This window comes from Neopsephotus bourkii, unplaced genomic scaffold, assembly GCF_033783945.1.
Source record: "Neopsephotus bourkii isolate Nb327-2 ecotype Australia unplaced genomic scaffold, CSIRO-AGI_Nbou_v1 NB_1768, whole genome shotgun sequence".
Lineage (NCBI taxonomy): Eukaryota > Metazoa > Chordata > Aves > Psittaciformes > Psittacidae > Neopsephotus > Neopsephotus bourkii.
In genome coordinates this window covers 1707921-1726906 of record NW_026902242.1, presented here as the reverse complement: position 1 = coordinate 1726906, position 18986 = coordinate 1707921, and the positions used below count along the sequence as shown (strand labels likewise).

At 46.6% G+C, this 18986-nt stretch overlaps 1 long non-coding RNA gene across 1 annotated transcript in view; it reads right to left on the bottom strand.

The window, feature by feature from the left end:
- LOC133225915 (uncharacterized) overlaps positions 1-18986 on the bottom strand; it is a 56157-nt gene that overhangs the window by 4035 nt on the left and 33136 nt on the right. Inside the window, exon 2 of the long non-coding RNA XR_009729317.1 lies at positions 15688-15822. This is a non-coding gene — a long non-coding RNA (uncharacterized LOC133225915). The remainder of the gene's footprint in view (positions 1-15687; positions 15823-18986) is intronic.

The following is an 18986-nucleotide window of genomic DNA, read 5'->3' as shown; positions in this document are numbered from 1 at the left end:
GATGAGCACGTATCAAAGCCACTTGGCAGGGATAAGGCTTAGCTCTTGGTGTTCAGATGAACAGTATCATGGATTCTTCAGCAGAAGGAGCATTACCTGGCCTACCTCCATACCTGGCCACCAGCCCTTCCTCAAGCCACATCTCTGTGGTTGAGTGTATGGCATCATCTCAGCATCCTGGCAAATGGAAATTATCCTCCTCCATGAGCTAAATCCTCTTTTTCAGACCTTCTTTATTTGGAAATACTCATTGAGTTTCTTAAAACACAAACAAACATGAAATGCTTGAAATGCCATTAAAATAGAGTCAAACCCCTCACTAGAGAGATGCAAAGGTAAAAAAAACCTACATGGGCTGTGTAAAAAAATAACAGCAACATTACTGCTAATCTCACAAAGAAATGGTTGGTTTGGGTTTCTTTTGAAGTAAAATAGATGAATCTTTCCTTACTTGCCCTTCACTGCTCCAATGAAAGCTTTGTCAAACTGTGAGCACTCCCTTTCCTGGTCCTCTGCCTTTCCATCTCCAGACAGTAAAAGCCCAAGAGCAGCAGTAAGCACATAACCCTTTCCCAGTGATTCCTGCCTGGGAAGGTGAGACAAGGAGGGACTGCACAATGGTTCATGAGCAGATGGAGGAGAGAGACTGACCACAGAGCCGGGAGGGATCTGGGGATCATCTGATGCCTCACGTCCTGCTAACATCTCTCAGCACTTGCAACACACGGTGGTCACACTGCGGGGTCTGGACAGGTTCATGCAATGAGAACCCTGGTTAGAGTTAGTAAATACAGAGCAACTACCAAATCCAGAGCAGATGTTTTGGTGGGATTAATGCCTTAAAAGCAACATCACCCTTTCATGGTCATCCCCAGAAGTCTTGGCAGTGGTAGTGTGGACTGGGGCTGGCTGTTTCTGAGAGACCTTGCATCACCATAATCCCACACAGAATCTCTTCTTTCTGACTCTTAAGTCTCCTCTGCCAAAACTACATGAGGTATTCACTTCCTTTCAGCAGGGAAATTTGAAGACCTGTGTAAATTCCCTTGTGCCATGCCGGGAGAGGGGAGCGATGACTGACTGATGTAGGGTTCTCCTGTCAAGAGCACCAAAGAAGGTACCAAAAGTATCTGTCTTCTAGAAGAAGGTTAATTACAGAAGCTCAGCTCGCACACAGGGGTCCCACCAGTCAGCACAAGATAAGCAGCCTGGGGAGTATAAATTATTACAGATGATAAGACAGAATTTCCCCTTAAACAGCTTTGTACATATGTTCCTAAGATTGACTCCAGAGGCTCCTGTCATCGGGTGTCAAACCAGGAGCAACAGAAATTACAGAGAGTTAATTCCTTGTCTTTTTTCTTGCAAGCATATGACACTTTCTCCCTTGTTTAGATTAAATGAATCATTTCAGATCCTAACAAGATGTGGCTAGATGACAGGACCTGGGAACCAGAACTGATGCCCGATCACCCGTGCTCCATCACAGCAGGCAGTGAGAGCCTCACCACTCCATCATGACTGCAGAAATGGGGGCTGGTTTTAACTCTGGAAATGAGATAAATTCCAGGCGCCAATTGCTACGGTTTTTGTTGTGACTATCTCCTCTGCAAGCGGTGTATAAACAGGAAACCCCGTCCGCAAGGCAGGGAACTGACTCAATACAAGCGAATACTGATAGAAATCAGGTCATATTGCCATCCCTTGTTTATTCACTGCTTTGTTAGCATTGTTTATCCTTAGTGTCTTGGCCACATATTTGGATAAAATCCCACTTTACCACCCATCTGCTGCTCTTTTGTCCCCCCAGATCCATGCCACTGCAAATCCCTTGCTGCTAAGCATCACTTAGATGAGACCCAGATCTAAGGGGACACGCACTTTTGGGGTACAAACTGACTTACTCCACTCTTCCTTGGGGTTTTCTTTCTAATGCCTGGGAGCTTGCTATTAGTTTTTGCCTGCAAGCAGGAATTACTCTCCTAGCAAGGAGCCAAATGGATTTTAAGCAGCCAACCTGCTGAAATGCAGCCCACAACAGGACAATCCTGCAGCCTGACTGTGCATTGTAGAGCAAAGATCAGCCTTCCTTTGGCTGTCGGCTCTTTATCTCTGCTTGGTAGTTTATCCCAAGCCTGAATTCATCCTACTGGGATGAGAAGCTTACACATACATTCTGAATCTCTTCCACACCAACTTCTGCACCACTGCAAACATGATTCATTCACAGGGTTCTGTATTTTACAGCAGCTGTTCATCTGTTCCTAAACACTTTCCTTCCCACTCCAGATAGGCCGGAAACATCAAGGTACCATTCCCACCATCAGTTCTGGGACATCAGAAATAGATGACACGAAAAGACCTTTGAATTCCTGCATTCGTGTTTGAGGAATTCCTTTACCCAGCTGAGTCCACAGCAGGTCACAGGCTTCTGCTTGCGACTCCTTTCACATACCCTTGGCCTTAGAAGAAGGCAGCTATTGCAAAAGCCAAAACTTTTGGGCTGAGAGGAGGAAAAGATTTCAGGTATAAATTCTATTCTACCCATCTAACCAGTTACCAGCCAAGGAGCTCCTCCTCCACCCCACATTTCTGCTGCATCACATTAGCTCTTGGTCTTTGCAACCTCACGGTTTTAAGCACTCCCTCTGTCAAGGGAGTTTTTATTAACAACACAGCACGAGGAGTTTAAGGTTTCCTGTGGGTTTGCTGAATTTCTCCCTGCACATCAGCCCATGACTCAAACAGGGAAGCCTGGGGAAGCTTCCATCTCTGTCTCCCCGTATATAATACTGGGAGATTAACTGGCCATGGTATGGTACTAAGGGTACCTTGCAGGGCTTCATGGTGGGCTTTTAGAACATGAAGAACTAACAAAGCTTAGAAGATGAGTGTGAGACCTCTGACCTTCAGCATTCAAAAATATAGAGGTCATCTCAGGCTTAACAACATGGGAAATGATCTACCAGCTCCTGTCAGCCCATGGGCACTCTGTAGCTCAGGACTCAGTGTCCCACAGCAATAGGAGAGACTGCTTTGGGTGGTCCATGAGCCACACTTCTCTCTGCTGCCCTTCCCTTCAGATGCCTCCAGCAGCCCCAGCTCCTGTCTGCATCCATCAAAACAGCAATATTCCCCCATCTGTTTGTCCCCTGCTCTCATGATCTTGCAGATCTCCATCATTCCCTGCAGCCTGAGCAGCACCAGCATTTCCTTCCATGGTTTTGGCTGCTCTTCTGGTACCTGCTCTACCTCCACTGCCCTCATCAAGATAATAATAGCCCCAGAACAAAACCTTATTGCAGCTCTGAGGTGATGCTGTTTGGGGCAAGGTCTTTCCAGTTCCTATGGACAACCACACACAGTTAAATATGAGCAACCAGATGGTACTGCTGCAGATCTCCTCATCCTCCTATTCCTTTGGCACGGGGAAAACTCCGGCTTGAGTTGCAACTGTAAAAGGGTCTGCCAATGGTATAGGTTTTGTGCTTCTTGACAGCCACACTGACAAAAAAAGCTCTGAAGGTGCCTGGATATTTCCAGTTATATCCCAGCCAAATGAGTGTGAACTGGGAAGCCAGGCTCAATGGGGCTGTGTTCAGCCTCCAACCTGAGTATCCTGAGAGGCTATGAAGGGCTGTACCACCATGTGGGGCAGGGTTTCATCCTGTCCTCAATTTGCCTGTGGGATTGGAAAGGAATTTTTTCCTATTTCTCTGCCAGGGAGGGAGAAGAAAACCCAAAGCAAAACAAGGCTTTGTTGTTGTTTATACTGGATGGGATTAAAGTTTTCAGTATTCGTTATATTTAGATGCCTTTCAGACCCAGATTCAGGGAAACATTCTGTGTGATTCCTGCTCTGTTTACCCTTCGCTCCATTCCCTTCGCTTTTATTGTTCTTCCAGTTTAATCCTCTTCCAATTTAGGTTACATTTCCCGAGGACTGTGGCATAACCTTAGATTTCCCAGGGAAACCAGCACCTCTCAGCAGCAGCAACTGCTTTTGTGGCTCCAATCAGACCACCTCAGTTCTGCCTAAAGCAAAGTGCATCCTTGCAGGAGCAGTTTTCTTGCCAGCGGTGAGCCAGGCAGAGACAGGACAAATCACTTTCCTGAATCACAGTCCAAAGGACTTCCTTCCAGATGGCTTCCTTGCCTCACAAGGAAAGCAGCAGCAAGGCATACAAGCAGGGGAAGAGGTATCACACAGCCTCTGGGCTTGTAAGAGGAGGTGTTTTCATCCTGGTGTTAATGCACAGCACTCTCTCAGCAGTGCAGCAGTTCATACAACTCTACTGATATAGTCCATGCCCCCTCCTCTACCCAATTCTCCCTCATACACACTTTATAAAGTTCTGAGTTAAAACTGTGCAGCTCTAAAGAAGCAGATTTGGGGATAGGCTATGGATAAGCTGATGGATAAACCATCTTAAACTTCCTTCTCCTGCAAGGTGAGTGGTAACCAATATTCACTGTCCTTCTGGGTGAGCTGAGCTAAGCTACTGCCTGGTCTATGAAGATTCCCTAAAGAAAAGCTCTGGTAAAAGACCCAGACCATGCTAATTCAGAGCACAGAGTGCCTGGGCTCTGCTTTATATTAATCTGAATCGGCATCAACGTTACCAGGTTACTCTAGCATAGAAGCAGAGGTGCAGAGCCTATTTTACAGGATATCTATACAAAGACGGAGTAGACATCAAATCTCTCACATAGGTTAGCATGCTCAGACCAGGCTACATTCTGCCCTGGTTTCCCAAAGACCACCAGAAGCATTAGATGTATGGCCTGCCATAGATGGAAGGCCCAACAAAAGGATTATGAACAAGTCGGTTACTAAGCAGTCCCATGTTAGAACATGATATATGACAACTGCTAGCATCAGAGGGAAAGTGGTGCTTACAAAGACATTCTGGACCATCATATAGCTACAATATTTTATGCTATACAGAAGGAACAGGCAGCATATGATCTATGTATGACTGTAAGGGAGCTAAGTTTCTTCTGAAGAGAAAAGGCCTGGCATCTTCAGGTTGGCTGACCCTATGAGTAGCCCATGCAAAAGATAAGCATTTGTAACTGGATCTAGATGACACCTAAACAAAGAAAAGCTCTTACTGATACTAGATTAGATATAGAAATTCAGAACAAGGACTTCCCTGTATGCACTGGATGATTAGAATACAGATACAGCATAAAGTCACAGTATTAGCACACATGAACCACTGAAGCTGGTGTGTTACTGATGCTGTGTCACATCATCAAAATACTCTGATTGTTGACCTACCCAAGAACAGACACTAGCACTATAGCAAGGTGAAGTCTAAGGTCAAAAGTGGAAGTACAGCCAGTTTCTGATTCCCTTGGAGGTTTTAGCTTAAAGAAAATCTAGCAGACACAACTGTCAGAAAAAACGAAGTGTTTCAATTCAGCAGTGTGCAAACCAGCCCATTCTCTAACACACACATTGCTTTTAAAGTTAGCAGGGCTTTTCCTGGTGTTGGTTTTTGTTGTTTCACTCCCCCCTCTCTGAAATGTTTGTAGGGAGCAGTAGGCTCTTATGGCAAAAGAACAAGGCATCTTTTCTCCCATGAGTTATGCTAGAAAAAATTGAGTGGGGAGAGAAGTATACTAAGAGTGAAATATAGTAAGCAGCATCAATACAATAAGAGAGTCAAGAACTTTGCTGAAAAATCTACAACAAACTGTTCTTGCCCAGATGGGCAACAACAATTACTTGATGCTATATGCACTCAGAAAAGGGGAGACACATTACATCTATAACTAGACTAATACATTCTAATACAACTAATACATGATGTTGCAGGGCTGGGATTAAGGTGCAGCATAACCCCAGCTTCTCCAGTGCCCAAGAGATTTTTTGTTCCTCTCCCAGCTTGATTCCCTGGAGAAGAAGGGATGTCGGTCATCCCTACAGCAAAGGACTTGTGAGCAAAGCCCATGCTGCAATATATTCTTGGAAAACCTTTCCAAAGAGGAGTGTGTGAAAGCTCATTTTACACACAGGGTGGACAGGAAGGAAGTTCACACCCAGTGCTGAATTCCCAGTAAATCATTCCCTTCAATCTGTCTGAAAACCTTTTCTTTCTGTTTTGAGCTGTGCCCACTACCCTTTTCCAGAGCAGACACATGTTCTGGTGCACTCTTCCTTCACCCTCCTTGCAGCTGAGGCAGGATGGAGGCCTGATACCCGATCTCCCTTCAGTGCCCTTGCTAATGGGAAAAAGCTGCTTGCTTGGAGCTGCTCTGATTTATCCCATAATAATCTCTCCAACAGGGAGTCTTTGACCTCCCCACAGAGGCTCCATTAAAACTGAGTCTGGTAGCTGGGCAAGGACAGGTAGTTATTTCCTCCTGAGAGCAATAGTTGTGCACAGTAATGTGACCCTTCTGCACATCATCTTCACCTTAAATACAAAGCAGCCATCAGAGCAGAAACTCAGTTATTCATTTTCCAAGGTCTGGTCCAGAACCCATCACTTATTTTAGCTCAAACCCCTGTGCATTAATTCCTGGCAGACCTTATTATAGTCTGAATAGTCTGAGTAGCTGAGTGTTGGGTGTTTACAGAGGGGTGCATAATATCATGGAATAGTTTGTGTTGGATGGGACCTTAAAGCTCATCCAGTTCCAGCCCCCTGCCATGGGCAGGGACACCTTCCACTAGAGCAGCTTGCTCAATCTTTCATTAGCCCAAATTATGTTATTGGGTAAAATAACACAAAAGTCCTTCTGCAAGTCCCATGATTGACTGTTTGACCAAAGATTATGTGCTGGGGGATGAGGTCCCCCCCTTCCAGCCTTCCACTGCTTGCAGTGATTAAGTGATTCCAGAGAGGGTTCTTGTTAGCAGCTAGTGTCACATTTGAAGAAGTCTCTGCAATGGTGAACGCCTCAGATCTTAACACCTCCCCATTTGCTCTATTCCCTGATTTATCTCATCCTTGCCAAGCCAACCTCTAAGCTGGCACACAAATATTAAGGTGCATGACTGCGTTTACTCCTTTTTGACCCAGAAAGAAAAACTGGCTGCGTGCACTAACAGCTACAGAATGAAGCCAGAGCATTCAATCAGAAGACAAATGGTGTGCAGGAAGTCTCTTTGGTGACCAAATATTTACTGCGCCAATGAAACTCCCCCAAAAAACTTCCCACTCTAAAAAGTACTTGAAATTATCGGACTTCTTCCCAGTTTTTCTCTGCATGAGTAGTCAGAAAGTTTCCTCTGGGAAGACCTCGCACAACTGCAGCTGTATTCCCTGAATAGCCAGAAGCATCCAATGGACACAGACCACGAGGCACAAAGAGGTGCCTCACAGTAGGACCCCGCAGTTCTCTGAACCTGTCCCCTAGGGACAGGAATCCCACAGTCCTGGATGGGTTTTTCACCATCTCTCTTCTTTTTCATAAGGATGTAAATAAATCACTGGTCGGACAGAGACTTGCTGCACCTTTCCATCAGCACTGGAGGGAGGGTAAAGCAGAGGAGTGCTGGTGGGGAGCTTGACCACCCTGGTGCAGGGAGTCAACCACATGAATAGATGAGGGTGGTTTTCCCCTCACTGATGGTGGTGTTCTCCTGATCAGAGAGCTGAGTAGCATAGGAAAAACTGGCTTTTTGCAGTGCTTGGGAAAACAACCCTCATTCATTCATCATGGGGCACACCTGCACAGCTCTTTGCTCCATTTAAAGGTCCCATGGGGCTATAGTTGTGCTTTAATCTCCATGGTGAAGGCACCTATCACCAGGCAGCCAGTTACCATCTCAGGCATCACTCAGACTCTCCATGGCCATGCCAGGATGCAGCCCGGTGCCAATGCAGTCACTGGGGCATGTCCCTGACACACTTTGCCTCTTGTTTTGGGTGGGAGAGGCTGCAGGTGTTTTTCAGAGGACTGATGTGACAGCCTTTCAATGCCGCATTATCCACATGGATCTGAGCCACCGGGGATCGAGCCATGGGGGACTCTGTTGCTACACTGAAGTGCCCACAGGAGCGCCAGTGCTGCAGCAGCCGGGTGAGCTGCTGCCTGTCACTGCCTGCCTGCCCTCCGCTGCTCCCTGCCAAAGCTTGTCAGCCTCACATGCAGCAGGCAGGACAACACATGAGCACAGGCAGCTGCCGGCACCCGCCACAGCTCCGCTAAGGCTTGGAAACCTGCTGTGTTTGAGCCACAACAGCCAAAGGCAAGAGAAACAGGGGCTGCTTTTTGTTCCTGGCTGATCCTTTTGGACACAGAGTCATGGAATGGTTTGTGTTGGAAGGGGCCTAAAAGCTCATCCAGTTCCAGCCCCTGTCATGGGCAGGGACACCTTCCACTAGAGCAGGTTGCTCCAAGCCCCTGTGTCCAACCTGGCCTTGAACACTGCCAGGATGTTAAGATGTAGCATTTCCCTATCTAGTTACCCGAAACTGATTTATCATTGGAAAACACACAGATATTGAAAACCCATGTGGGCTCACCTCCCAGGGCATTGCTGTTGTCTCATTTGGTCTACTGCTGTGTCACAAACGAAAAACAGGCCCCTTGCTGACACAAACTCCACAGCAGAGGCATCAGGATGGGTGGTATGGGTTGAGAGGAGACCATCATGTCCCAGCAGCCAGCCCCATCTAACTGCATTGCAGTTTCTCAGACTCCCTTCCAGTGCTAGAGCTGGCATCACCCTTGTCATTCTTCTGGTCACTGATAGCTCCTCCCACTGCCTCTATCCACAGGGTGCGTGGTCCCCTGCCTGCTCTGGGTGCCCAGTGACTTTTCCCTCATGACAGGGCACTGACTCTCCATCAGCCTTCAGCATCCCAAAGCCACGGCATTTCACCTCCTGCAAAAGGCCCCAGGCACCCATAGCCTGGCTTCTCACCCCATCTGGGACCCTGCAAGCAGACATAGCCAGCCAAAATGCCTGGACCCGAAATCCACTGAATACCCCTGGGGCCACAGCAGCTATGGCAGGAATGCTCCAACGGGCCACCAGCCAAAGCCATGAGCTCCTCCAGTAATGTGGTTCTACATAGCCTGAACTGGGTGTTTTGCTGCTTCCATTGCAGTTTCTCCTTTCATGCTAATTTTGCCTTGACTCTGCAGCCCAGTAATTCAAGCATGCTCATCCTTCTTTGCAATTCTTATATGTATATGATGGACCCATATTTCCAGTGATCAAAGTGAGAATAAAACAGAATTAGTTCGTACTGTGCCGTTGAGTAAATGCAAAGCAGAGAGCAAGGAAAGCTCAGCCTTCCTTTGCTCCTTTGTGACTACAGGTACAGGATGGGACCTTCCAGCCAAAGTCTTCAGTTCGGAAGAACATGGGATTTGGATACTTAACTGAACTAGAAGACAACAACAGAAAAATGAACTCCTTATCTCTGAGGATCTGAACTCAAAGTTGGAATGCTGTTTGCTATCAGGAGCCCTTTCCGGAGAGAGTTCACACCAGCCCCATCACTGTACCATGCAGGACCAAACCCTTGCTGTACATCCCACCCTGCAGTGAGGGAGGAGACACCACTTAACTTGATGTACAGGTGTGGGGATTAGCACCCTTATCCCCCTCCATGCCCACAAAGAGCAGCACATTCTTGCTGCCACAATGCTGACCTAAGATGTTCCATTAAAAGTTCCACCCCAAAAAAAACATGCAGCATTTCCAAGCCAATCCTGCGGCCAGCATCTCTATTCATACAGTGTCAAGTGCTGATGCCATTTAACACCCCACTCCCTTCTCTTGACGTTATCTTACACTGCACTGGAGCCAAATGAAGCAAACCTGCTGCCCAGCATATGTTAGTGCTCAGCTTCTCCTCTCCCCACAAGCACTGCCACTGCCATCCCTCAAAGGGACCAAGCACAAATAACTCAGCCTCTTCCACTGGGACTGGTTTTAATCGAAGGATTGCTGGGTTTCTAGGATGTGTGATGCCTCATTAACACCTTCGCACCCTTAAGAAGGGAAAACCCAGAGTGACGTTATCCATTTCATCATCACTGTGTTAATGCTGGTACATGGCGCTTAGCATCAGGGTCCCCTCCCAGCACAAGGTTCATTTTGGTGGGGAGCAAAACAACAAGAAGATTCAATAAGACGGCATTTCAGGGCTGAAAGGGCTTAGCGATTGGCAGGAGTGTGCTGGTCAGGAGGAGATTAGAGACTAATGAAATTTGGCTTTGTGGCTCTTTCTCTATTATTTTTTTTTGGGGGGGGGGGGGATGTCTTTATAAAGCCAGGCTTATTAAAATGCAGGAGAACCCCACACAAAAGACATTTCTTAGTGTCCAAAGGCGCACTTTATTAATGCAGAGGGTTTTATGCCGGTTTGGGGAGACTTAGGCATTGTCTGGGGAGAAGAAAGCAAGCCTCACTGATCACTTTCTGTTCCGCTGTTAATCAGAGCAGCTGAAGCAAGCAGGTGCTGCGATTCAAAGGGGCAGGAGACCGGGGGGAAGGGAAATATCACAGGGCAAAACTCATCTGCATAAGGGGTTTCTTCTGGTTTGGCTGATTGGACTGCAGTGCAGCGGCCGAGTCTGTGCTCCCCCCTTGGGTGGCGAGTAGAGGCTGGGGAAGCATCGCACACCAGCAGAAGTCAGCGCCTGCTGCAGCTGTGACAAGTTGGCATCAATAGCCAGCAACGTTAACCGAAGCATCCATTTTGCCGTGTACATCTCTGGTGATACCAGACTGGTGTGGAAGAGTGGAAAGACCTGAAAAATCTCCATGAGGCACTTTTAGCACTTCCCCTGACTCTCAACCCAAAGGGGGAAGCCCACATCTACCTTTGTGGTTATGAAACCTGCCCAAGGCTCCCAATAACCAGTGTTTCAGTTGTGACTTGTTTGCTATTTACAGCAGAGCCCTTGCCAGCGCCTACTCAAAAGAGCACAAACAGGAGTCTCTATTAACTAGCTGTTGACACTTTGACAACACTTGGATCCAAACAGATGGCTTTTCTTCCACACTGCTCTCATGCTTCCACTTGCTACGCTGTGAAAGCTATGAGGAAAACCTTATGTGTTTCCTGAGGAAGCTTTTCTTTCTGAGGAAACATGGGAATTGGTCCTGTTCTCCCTCAGCTGACAGCAAAGTCCACAGAGGATGCCACAAGCAGGGGATGGAGCAGCAAGTGCTGGGAACAGACCAACACAGAGAATGGACAGCACAGCATCCTGGAGAGGAACAGCTGAAAACTCCCTTGGTACTCATTTTCCTCTTTATGTTTGATCTAAGCTCATTGCAACAAAAACCAGCACCGATGCTGAGGATAAAATACCATGAGCTACTCCTGCTATTGATTCACATGAATTATGTTCCTATGAAGTATCTGGTGGCTGTGTAGAAACACAAGTAATGACAATAAAATCCACTGAAAACGCATGACAGAATATCACCCGACTTGCTCTGCAGAGCCTCAGACAGTGCATCCTATTAAGATACATCATCAATGCCATCCCATTAAGATCTAACAAATTTGAGGGGTTTAAGTCCAACAAGGCACCCTATGGGCGAAAAAAGCAGAAAGCAAAGGCTGGGATAAAATCCCTTAATAAGCAGTTTAGAGTCATTTTCACCTTTTGGGATCGTTTTCACCTTTGCTCAGAGGATATGTTAATGGAAATCAGATGGACGGAGTCTGGGGATAGGAGGTCAGCTCAGAGGAGCAAGAGCTTCTCCCCCTGAGGCTGGTGATGGCCTGAGACCTCATGAAGTCTTTACTGTTATTGTATTCATCACATTGCAGCCTTGCTCAAGTGCCTCCCTCAAGCTGAGGCCCCCGATTTGCACTAAATTACACAAGCACACACAGAGATGTGTTCCTTGATGGGTGACATATATTTTGATGGATCAAAATGAATATGACAATAGCATTAAAAAGTTGCTTGGGATAGTTCATCCCTAATCATGCCAGATGCACTTAAAGGAGGGATCTCTCAGTCAGACCCATGGCCAGCATCAAACAGGAGAGATGAATTAACTCCGATGATAAAGAGCATCTTTTACTTGCTTTCAAATAGGTAAAAAGGAGGATCAGCTGCTTGGCAAACACCATATAGCATCTTGGAAGGATGTCTCCCTCCCCAAAAGATGCAGAGCTCAGGGCTTATGCTGAAAGGTCAATGTGGAGTCTGAGGTTTGAAAGGCAGTGCATGATTTGCACAGACTTCATCTGCTTTCTGAAGGTTACCTTTCCTAGGGGTGTTTTCAGCACAGCAAATGGAGGGGCTTGGTAAGAGTTAATGGGATACCACAAGGCTCTGGACAAATCCATGAGGACCAGCAATATCGTGGCTGCTCCAAGTAACTCAGGCCCCATGAGGTCCCTCTCTCACAGGCTACAGATGGTAAAACTGAGTATCAGATAATTTAAAATATATATATATGTATATGAAAAAAATACAGATACACACACATATATATAAAATCACAGACCTGTGGAACTCATCACCACAATATAACAGATTTTATCTATATTCAAAAAAAGGATGGATATTTATGGTAGGAGCTCAGTCATCCTAGCTAGGGATTTCTCCACTCTTGAAGGAACACATTCAACTCCATCCATCCCAAGGCAGGAAGAAATCTTGTTTGTTAATCACACCGTGGGGATTATTTCCACCTTCTCCCTGGGGCTGGGAAGCCAGACCAGGTGGACCACAACCAATTGATGCCCCAAACCAGTTGCTTGTGTTGCTTCAAGGCCCCAGAGTCACCCCTGGCTTGGACCAACCACATCCTCTGGCCCCACAGCCCAGCAGATGGTGCTCTCGGTATTAGTTAATACTCAGTTAATCTGTGCCTTTTCTTTCTACTGAGAAACTCCAGCATGGTCAGGGTGTGGAGAAACACCACCAAGAGCAACAAGTTTGTGTTTTCCTAGGGCACCAGCCAGGTTACATGGTCCAAAAACCAGAAACATGGTTTTGAAGCACCTGAAGGCAATGGTGGGTTATAGGCTCTAGCATGGACCTTCAAGCCCTAATGCCATGTGTAAGCCTTTGGCTATCCCATTGTGTTGAGCCAAAGCACTGGGAGAGATGGGAGAAGCAAAGGCAGTGAGGAATATGAGAATGCCCCAACACTCATGGAATGGGTTCCCAGGGAAGCTGTGAATGCTCCATCCCTGGCAGTGTTCAAGGCCAGGTTGAACAGAGCCTTGGGTGGGTTTAGAGTGAAGTGTCCCTGCCCATGGCAGGGGGGTGGAACTAGATGACCTTAAGGTCCTTTCCAACCCTAACTATTCTATGATTCTATCATTCTATAATTCCATATGCCAATGGACCTGTGAGCTCTTCAGAAACTCTTGATGGCTTCCTCCACAGGATCAGTCTCTTGAGTGATACCCACAGCCAAGATAGCTGTGGATAGGCTGGGATGGTTGGTGGAGTTTAGTATTTCTGCTGGCTAGAGATATGTTTTCTACTTGAAGGCAAATAGCAGGGAGAGGTTGTACAGGGCCACCAAGGGATCTCCATTGCCCAACATGATCAGCTTGCACCAGCATCCACCAGCTGTGAGTTCTGATGCACTCTGAAGCCCCTTTCACAGCTTTTGTTTCCCCCCGGTTCTCTACAACAGCAGTGTCTGCCGTTCTAATGCCCTTTGCAGTCTGTGATGCTCATAATTACACAAGGTCTGGAGAACTGGGCTCATGTTGTAGAGGTGATCCTGAGGCTGTTCCTTTGGCCCAGCAGGATGGACTGCTTTCCTTCCGTGTTTCCAGCTTAACAAGGCTCTCTTTAATTTCTTCTTAATAAAACTTGGGGCAAAGGGGAACATTTAACGTGCAGTTAAATAAGAACCAGAAAGCACACCATACCGGCTGACTTCCGAAACACCAAGTGCATTTGCTACAGTTATCCATGGGACGTCAGCAATGAAATAAAACCTCAAGCACAGAAGCCTGACCACGAAGCAAAGCAGCAGCAAGCTCAGGGGCTTAGGGGTTTTTACTAGCAACGTACTTTTATCGCTAAGAAGCCGGAAAGGAGAGAGCATTAAAGGTTGCCTGCATGGATATGCAGCAGCACTCCAGCCGTTTAGGTCCATAATGAGTTTTGCTGCCTCTGAGCAGAGCACAGGTAATAACAGATCATAAAGTGGGTTTACCACCCGAATTGCCAGTCTCTGAAGGTTACTAAAAGCCTGTTCAAATGAGCACGGTCAGATCTGCCTGCCTGTTTCCAAATCACCACCTTCTTAATGGTTAAGCTGAAACCTCTGTTTCTTCCCTCATTGAAATAGGTGAGAATTGGGAGCAGAGCAAATGAAGCCAACCTGGCTTTGTCCAGGAGAAGAGTCTGGCCAAAATCACCCTTTGTTACCCTTCTGATTATACCACTGTTCCAACCCAAAAGAGACCAAGTTCTGTAAAAGAGCAAAAAGCCTCAGACACATTCACTGGAGTGGTTTCAGTGCCATGTGTTGCTGCCTCTCAATGGAACATAGAGAGAGCATCACTTCCCAGCCTACCTCCTCCCATCCCCCTGAGCTGGTGTCACTGTCCCTGGCACCAGCATCTCCTTCAAACCCCCACCAAAACCATACTGGTTTTCTGCTCAGCTTGGAGCAAAGTTTCTCTTCTTAGACCCAGCCACTGAGAGAGGGGGAAGGATTGTACTGTTTGTTTCAGAAACATAATACATCTGCTTGGAGCAGCCTATACATGTACTTGCATTAACAGGGAGGTAGGAAGGCTATGTGGTCCTAAGCCCTTGGGTAAGCCAGGAGGGTATATACAGTGTTCTGCCTGAGGGAAGATGTGCAACTAATTAGGAATGAGATGTTAAAAAGCACCAAGAGGTCAGTGAGAGTAAGGGCTCAAGCATGGACTTCCCCCAGAGGATGGTGCCCAGGACCTCAGACCACCTCTGCAGCACCCCATCCCAAGTGATCTTGATGCAGGGCAGAGTATGTGCTTCTGTGCATTTTACTTAAGAACCATTCCACCTTTTGGAGAAGCCAACTCCATCTTGTACACATGCTTTTTTAGTTACAGCCACAAAGAGAAGCATTTCAATTGTTCCTGTAGCAATGATTTATCTCCATGTTCCTTGCCTTTGTCTGTGTGGGAATGTGCATTTGTGGCAATGTGTAGTGTGTTTTAATGTTTTCTGCAGTTGTTTAGTGGGTCCCCTTCTGTAGCCTTATGGACCACCATGGGATGAGAAACTGGGATGAAAGATCCAGAGAGACAGCCTTGTGCAAATCCAGTGTCATCCCTTTGAAGTCCTTGGGGCTTCTATGGCAGCCAGAAGTAATTAGTGAGAGAAAGGGATTGTGAGAGCCATGCTGGCTCACCATCAGCGCTTCCTGCTGGCTCCAAACAAAGCAGAGCTGAGCCAATACTGAGTACTCTTGGAATTACGACACCAAATATCCAACCTCTTTATTGAGCATGCTGTGGAGCTCAGAGACAGCTCTCCACAGCAGGACTTACCCCATCAGCACAGTTTTTTAGCCAAAATACACCAGATGTTCAGGTGCTGTGGCTGAGCTAGTCAGTGTTTCGCCTATATCCCAACTGTTCCTCCTATGCCACTATACCCATAGAGTCAGGCTCTAACTTCCTTAGCAGACTAAGCTCAAGGCAGACCAGCACAGGCAGAAATTACCAAGTGACTTCATGCAGCTCATAGATTTGCAGAGAAAGTCAAAATGGTCCTTTCTACCTTACTAAACCTCTTGCTTTGTTACCTCTGCCATGGAGTGCTGAGCTTTGGTGACTAGAACCACTCCTCCCTCTCGATTCATGCAATGGCTCTTGCCATATACTTGGTGTTTCTGCTTGTCATTTTCTCCCCTGCCTATAAAGCAAAGCAGGTAAAGTTTGAAGACACTTGACTACTGCTAAACCAGTCAGCTCCCCCATGCCTTCCCCATCCCTACATGGATGCTCCCTGTAGCTGGAGATACCATCTTCCCAAAGATGCTCCACTCACAGGGGAAAATCCCTCGTCCACTGCCAAGGTAATTTCAGGTCTGGAGTGTGGTTGGAGGAGATTCACTTGGGGCTATTTTGGAAGAAAGCTAGGGAAGAAACATTAAATGTGCATCCTGGAAAGGAACAAGGACTCTTCCTGCCTTTTCCCTGCTAGGCACAGCTTTGAGAAGCACTTTGTCTCCGTTTTTCTTCTGCTACCTTGCTTTTTTCCTCCCATCTTGCCCCACTACCCCTTCTTCCTCCCCAGCTACCTCTTAGCAAAGTTACTACTGCCCATGGCAAATACTGTGGGCATCACCAAGGTCAGAAGTGACCTCAGGAAGTCTCCAGTCCTACCTCCTGCTCAAAGCAGAGCCAGCTTCAGAGCTGGGTCCCAAGTTCTGCTGGTGTTTGTAAGCTCTGTGCTATGAAGATGAGCACAGATGTGACAGCAAAGTGGGCTTGGGGCAAACCACTGAAATTCCCAGAGCTGTTTTCAAACAGTAAGTTCTGACTCAGCCAAAATCATTTTACATGTGGAAGAATTTTGATTTTGAAGGGATTGGACAGCAAAACCCCAAGAACGCATCAGTTACTCTACCCATTCCTTTAGTTTGGTGCGTGTTTTGTATCACTTCACCTGGTGTTTAGACTGGAACTAAATGGTCCACTTCAGTAAGGTCAATCCCCTGTTTCTGACTGCATTTCACAAGAATTTCCGCTCAGCGGAGAAAAACTTTGACTTCTCTTTCTAATCTGGATCAAAAAGTGTCAGAACATTTCATTCCATGCGATGGGAATGTGACTTTCCAGACAGCTTTCCTTGCTGTCATGAAGGGGTAGCTGCCTGAGACAGTTCATGAAGGCTTTGAAAGTTCATACAAAGGCTCTAAGCTGGCAACTTGTCCCTCAATCCTTGCATCAACTGCCAATAGCATGTGGATGGGATTTTCCAGGGTCCCCCCAAAGAACTGGATATACGGCTCCCAAGGGGCCTGAGGTCTCCGGTTCTGCTCGGCTCCCTTTGAAGAGTCCTAGCCTCTTCCAGTCTGCTTTAACCAGAGTGGGCCTCTTGCTCATGGGAAGCATTGTTAAAAGTGTCACCTCCCACCAAGAAAAGTGAAGAAGGGAATCAAAAAGCCACATGAAGAAACTGGAATATCTACAAACTGCTTGGAGAGTTCATTCCTAATTCATATATCCCGATTTACTATTGAAAACTGCTATTAGCATCTTATGGCATTGTAAGAAATCACTCTTGGTTTCCACTTAGCCTCAGATGGGTGGTTGGCACATATGTCTCCTGTTGTACTTGAATAGGATGGAAAAAAAAGAGGGTATGGAAGTGAATAGACCTTTTTGGATGGCCACATCTGGTCCCCATGTGGTAAGCCCATGCTGACAGAGAAAAGCTGCATGCTTTGGTTCTAGACAAGCTACTTTTTTATATATATATATATATATACACACACACACACACATATATATACACACATACACAACCACTTTATATATATGTGTAAAGATATATATACAGATAGATACTGAGCAAGAAAGAACTTTCAGTATTTCCTGAATCTTGCAGAGCCTACTTGGCCAGATGCAGACCACTGGGCAGCACTGATTTATTGCGGAGCAAGGATGCTATCCCATACATGCTGCCAGATGGCATGAAGCTGGGGAGAAGAGAGGAACTCGGAATACCCCTAAGTTGGGCAGGGAAGGAGCCAGGACAGAGAGCAGAATGGTTGATGTGAAAGATTGGATAGGCTTATATAAACTTTCTAACCCGAATGCAGAGTGCAGGTCCTCTTGATGGGTAAGACAAACACTTTGCCATCAAACCACATCAACCAGGCCGTGCCCTGATACCCAAAAAGCAGGGCTGACTGATGGATTCCCCATCTATCGCATTAGCTGGGATTTTTTTATTCATCAACCCAACCTCAATGGGCCAGAAAAGTCTGTCTTGCTCCACTCCTGTGGAAAGAGGATGCCTAGAGATGCTTCCACTTAGTTTCTACAACCCCATCAGTATTTATGCACACCCCTCCTTAAGTCAAGGCCTCCAAATTCACTTATAATTGTCCCACTATTTGCTTCTCAGCCACCTCACTCCCATCAGCAGTGGAATCCACACCACTAGCTGCAAGCCCAGTTTTTTAAGCCCACTTCAATGCTGACACCCCTCTCCTTAAGAGCAGAAGCCTCCACTTTCTCCATCTCCATGCAGAGTTGGTGTCTTCTTTCCTTAGCACCCCAGGACCCTGATCTCAACTGTGACAGAACAAATAGCACTGCTGGGGTGTTATGGCTCATCAACAGGACATCTTTAACTTATTATTAATTTAGATGGCAAACAAAATAAGCAGGAATAAACCCAACTTGTCTCCTCACTCCAAACATTCATCTCCCAAGGAACCCATGCTCTACAATATTAAAAAGGGAGCAAACCGTTAATGTGTGAGCAGTGCCCATGACCTGCTGCTTTGCTGAATTATGGCAAACAGCCTCCTAATAGTAAGGCCTTGTCAGAGAGGAGATCACTGCTGGGACTGAAAAACATTTGGACAGGATAAACTGGAGAATGAAACGGGCACTGAAGGAGTCTTCCCTTGGTGAAAAGGTGGATTTCCTCATTTCGAGGCCAAAAGACATCCACATATTTGTGTAAATTGGCATTTTTGTGAAAGTCCAAGGGGAAGCGGGATAAATCACTTTTCACTTCCATGTTGGAGATGGGTGTTTGATGTCCCTGTGTCTCTCTGAACCCCTGTCTTTCTGCATGCAGCCATCCAGCAACCCTTGCAACAGAGAGAATTAACACATCTTGCCACGCAGATGCACTCAGTAAAACCCTATCAGCCAGCCCTGAGCTAGCAACTAGGTTTGGAAGAGCACATAAAGCACCAAGCCAAGTAATGGAGCAGCCTTCAGCCTGCAGGGCAGCCAACTCAAGACCTATTTACACCCACACTATCAAAAACATTTCCTCTTATCCACAAGTTCTCTAACTGCTGTGGCTTGGAGGAGGCTCTCCGCCTTCTC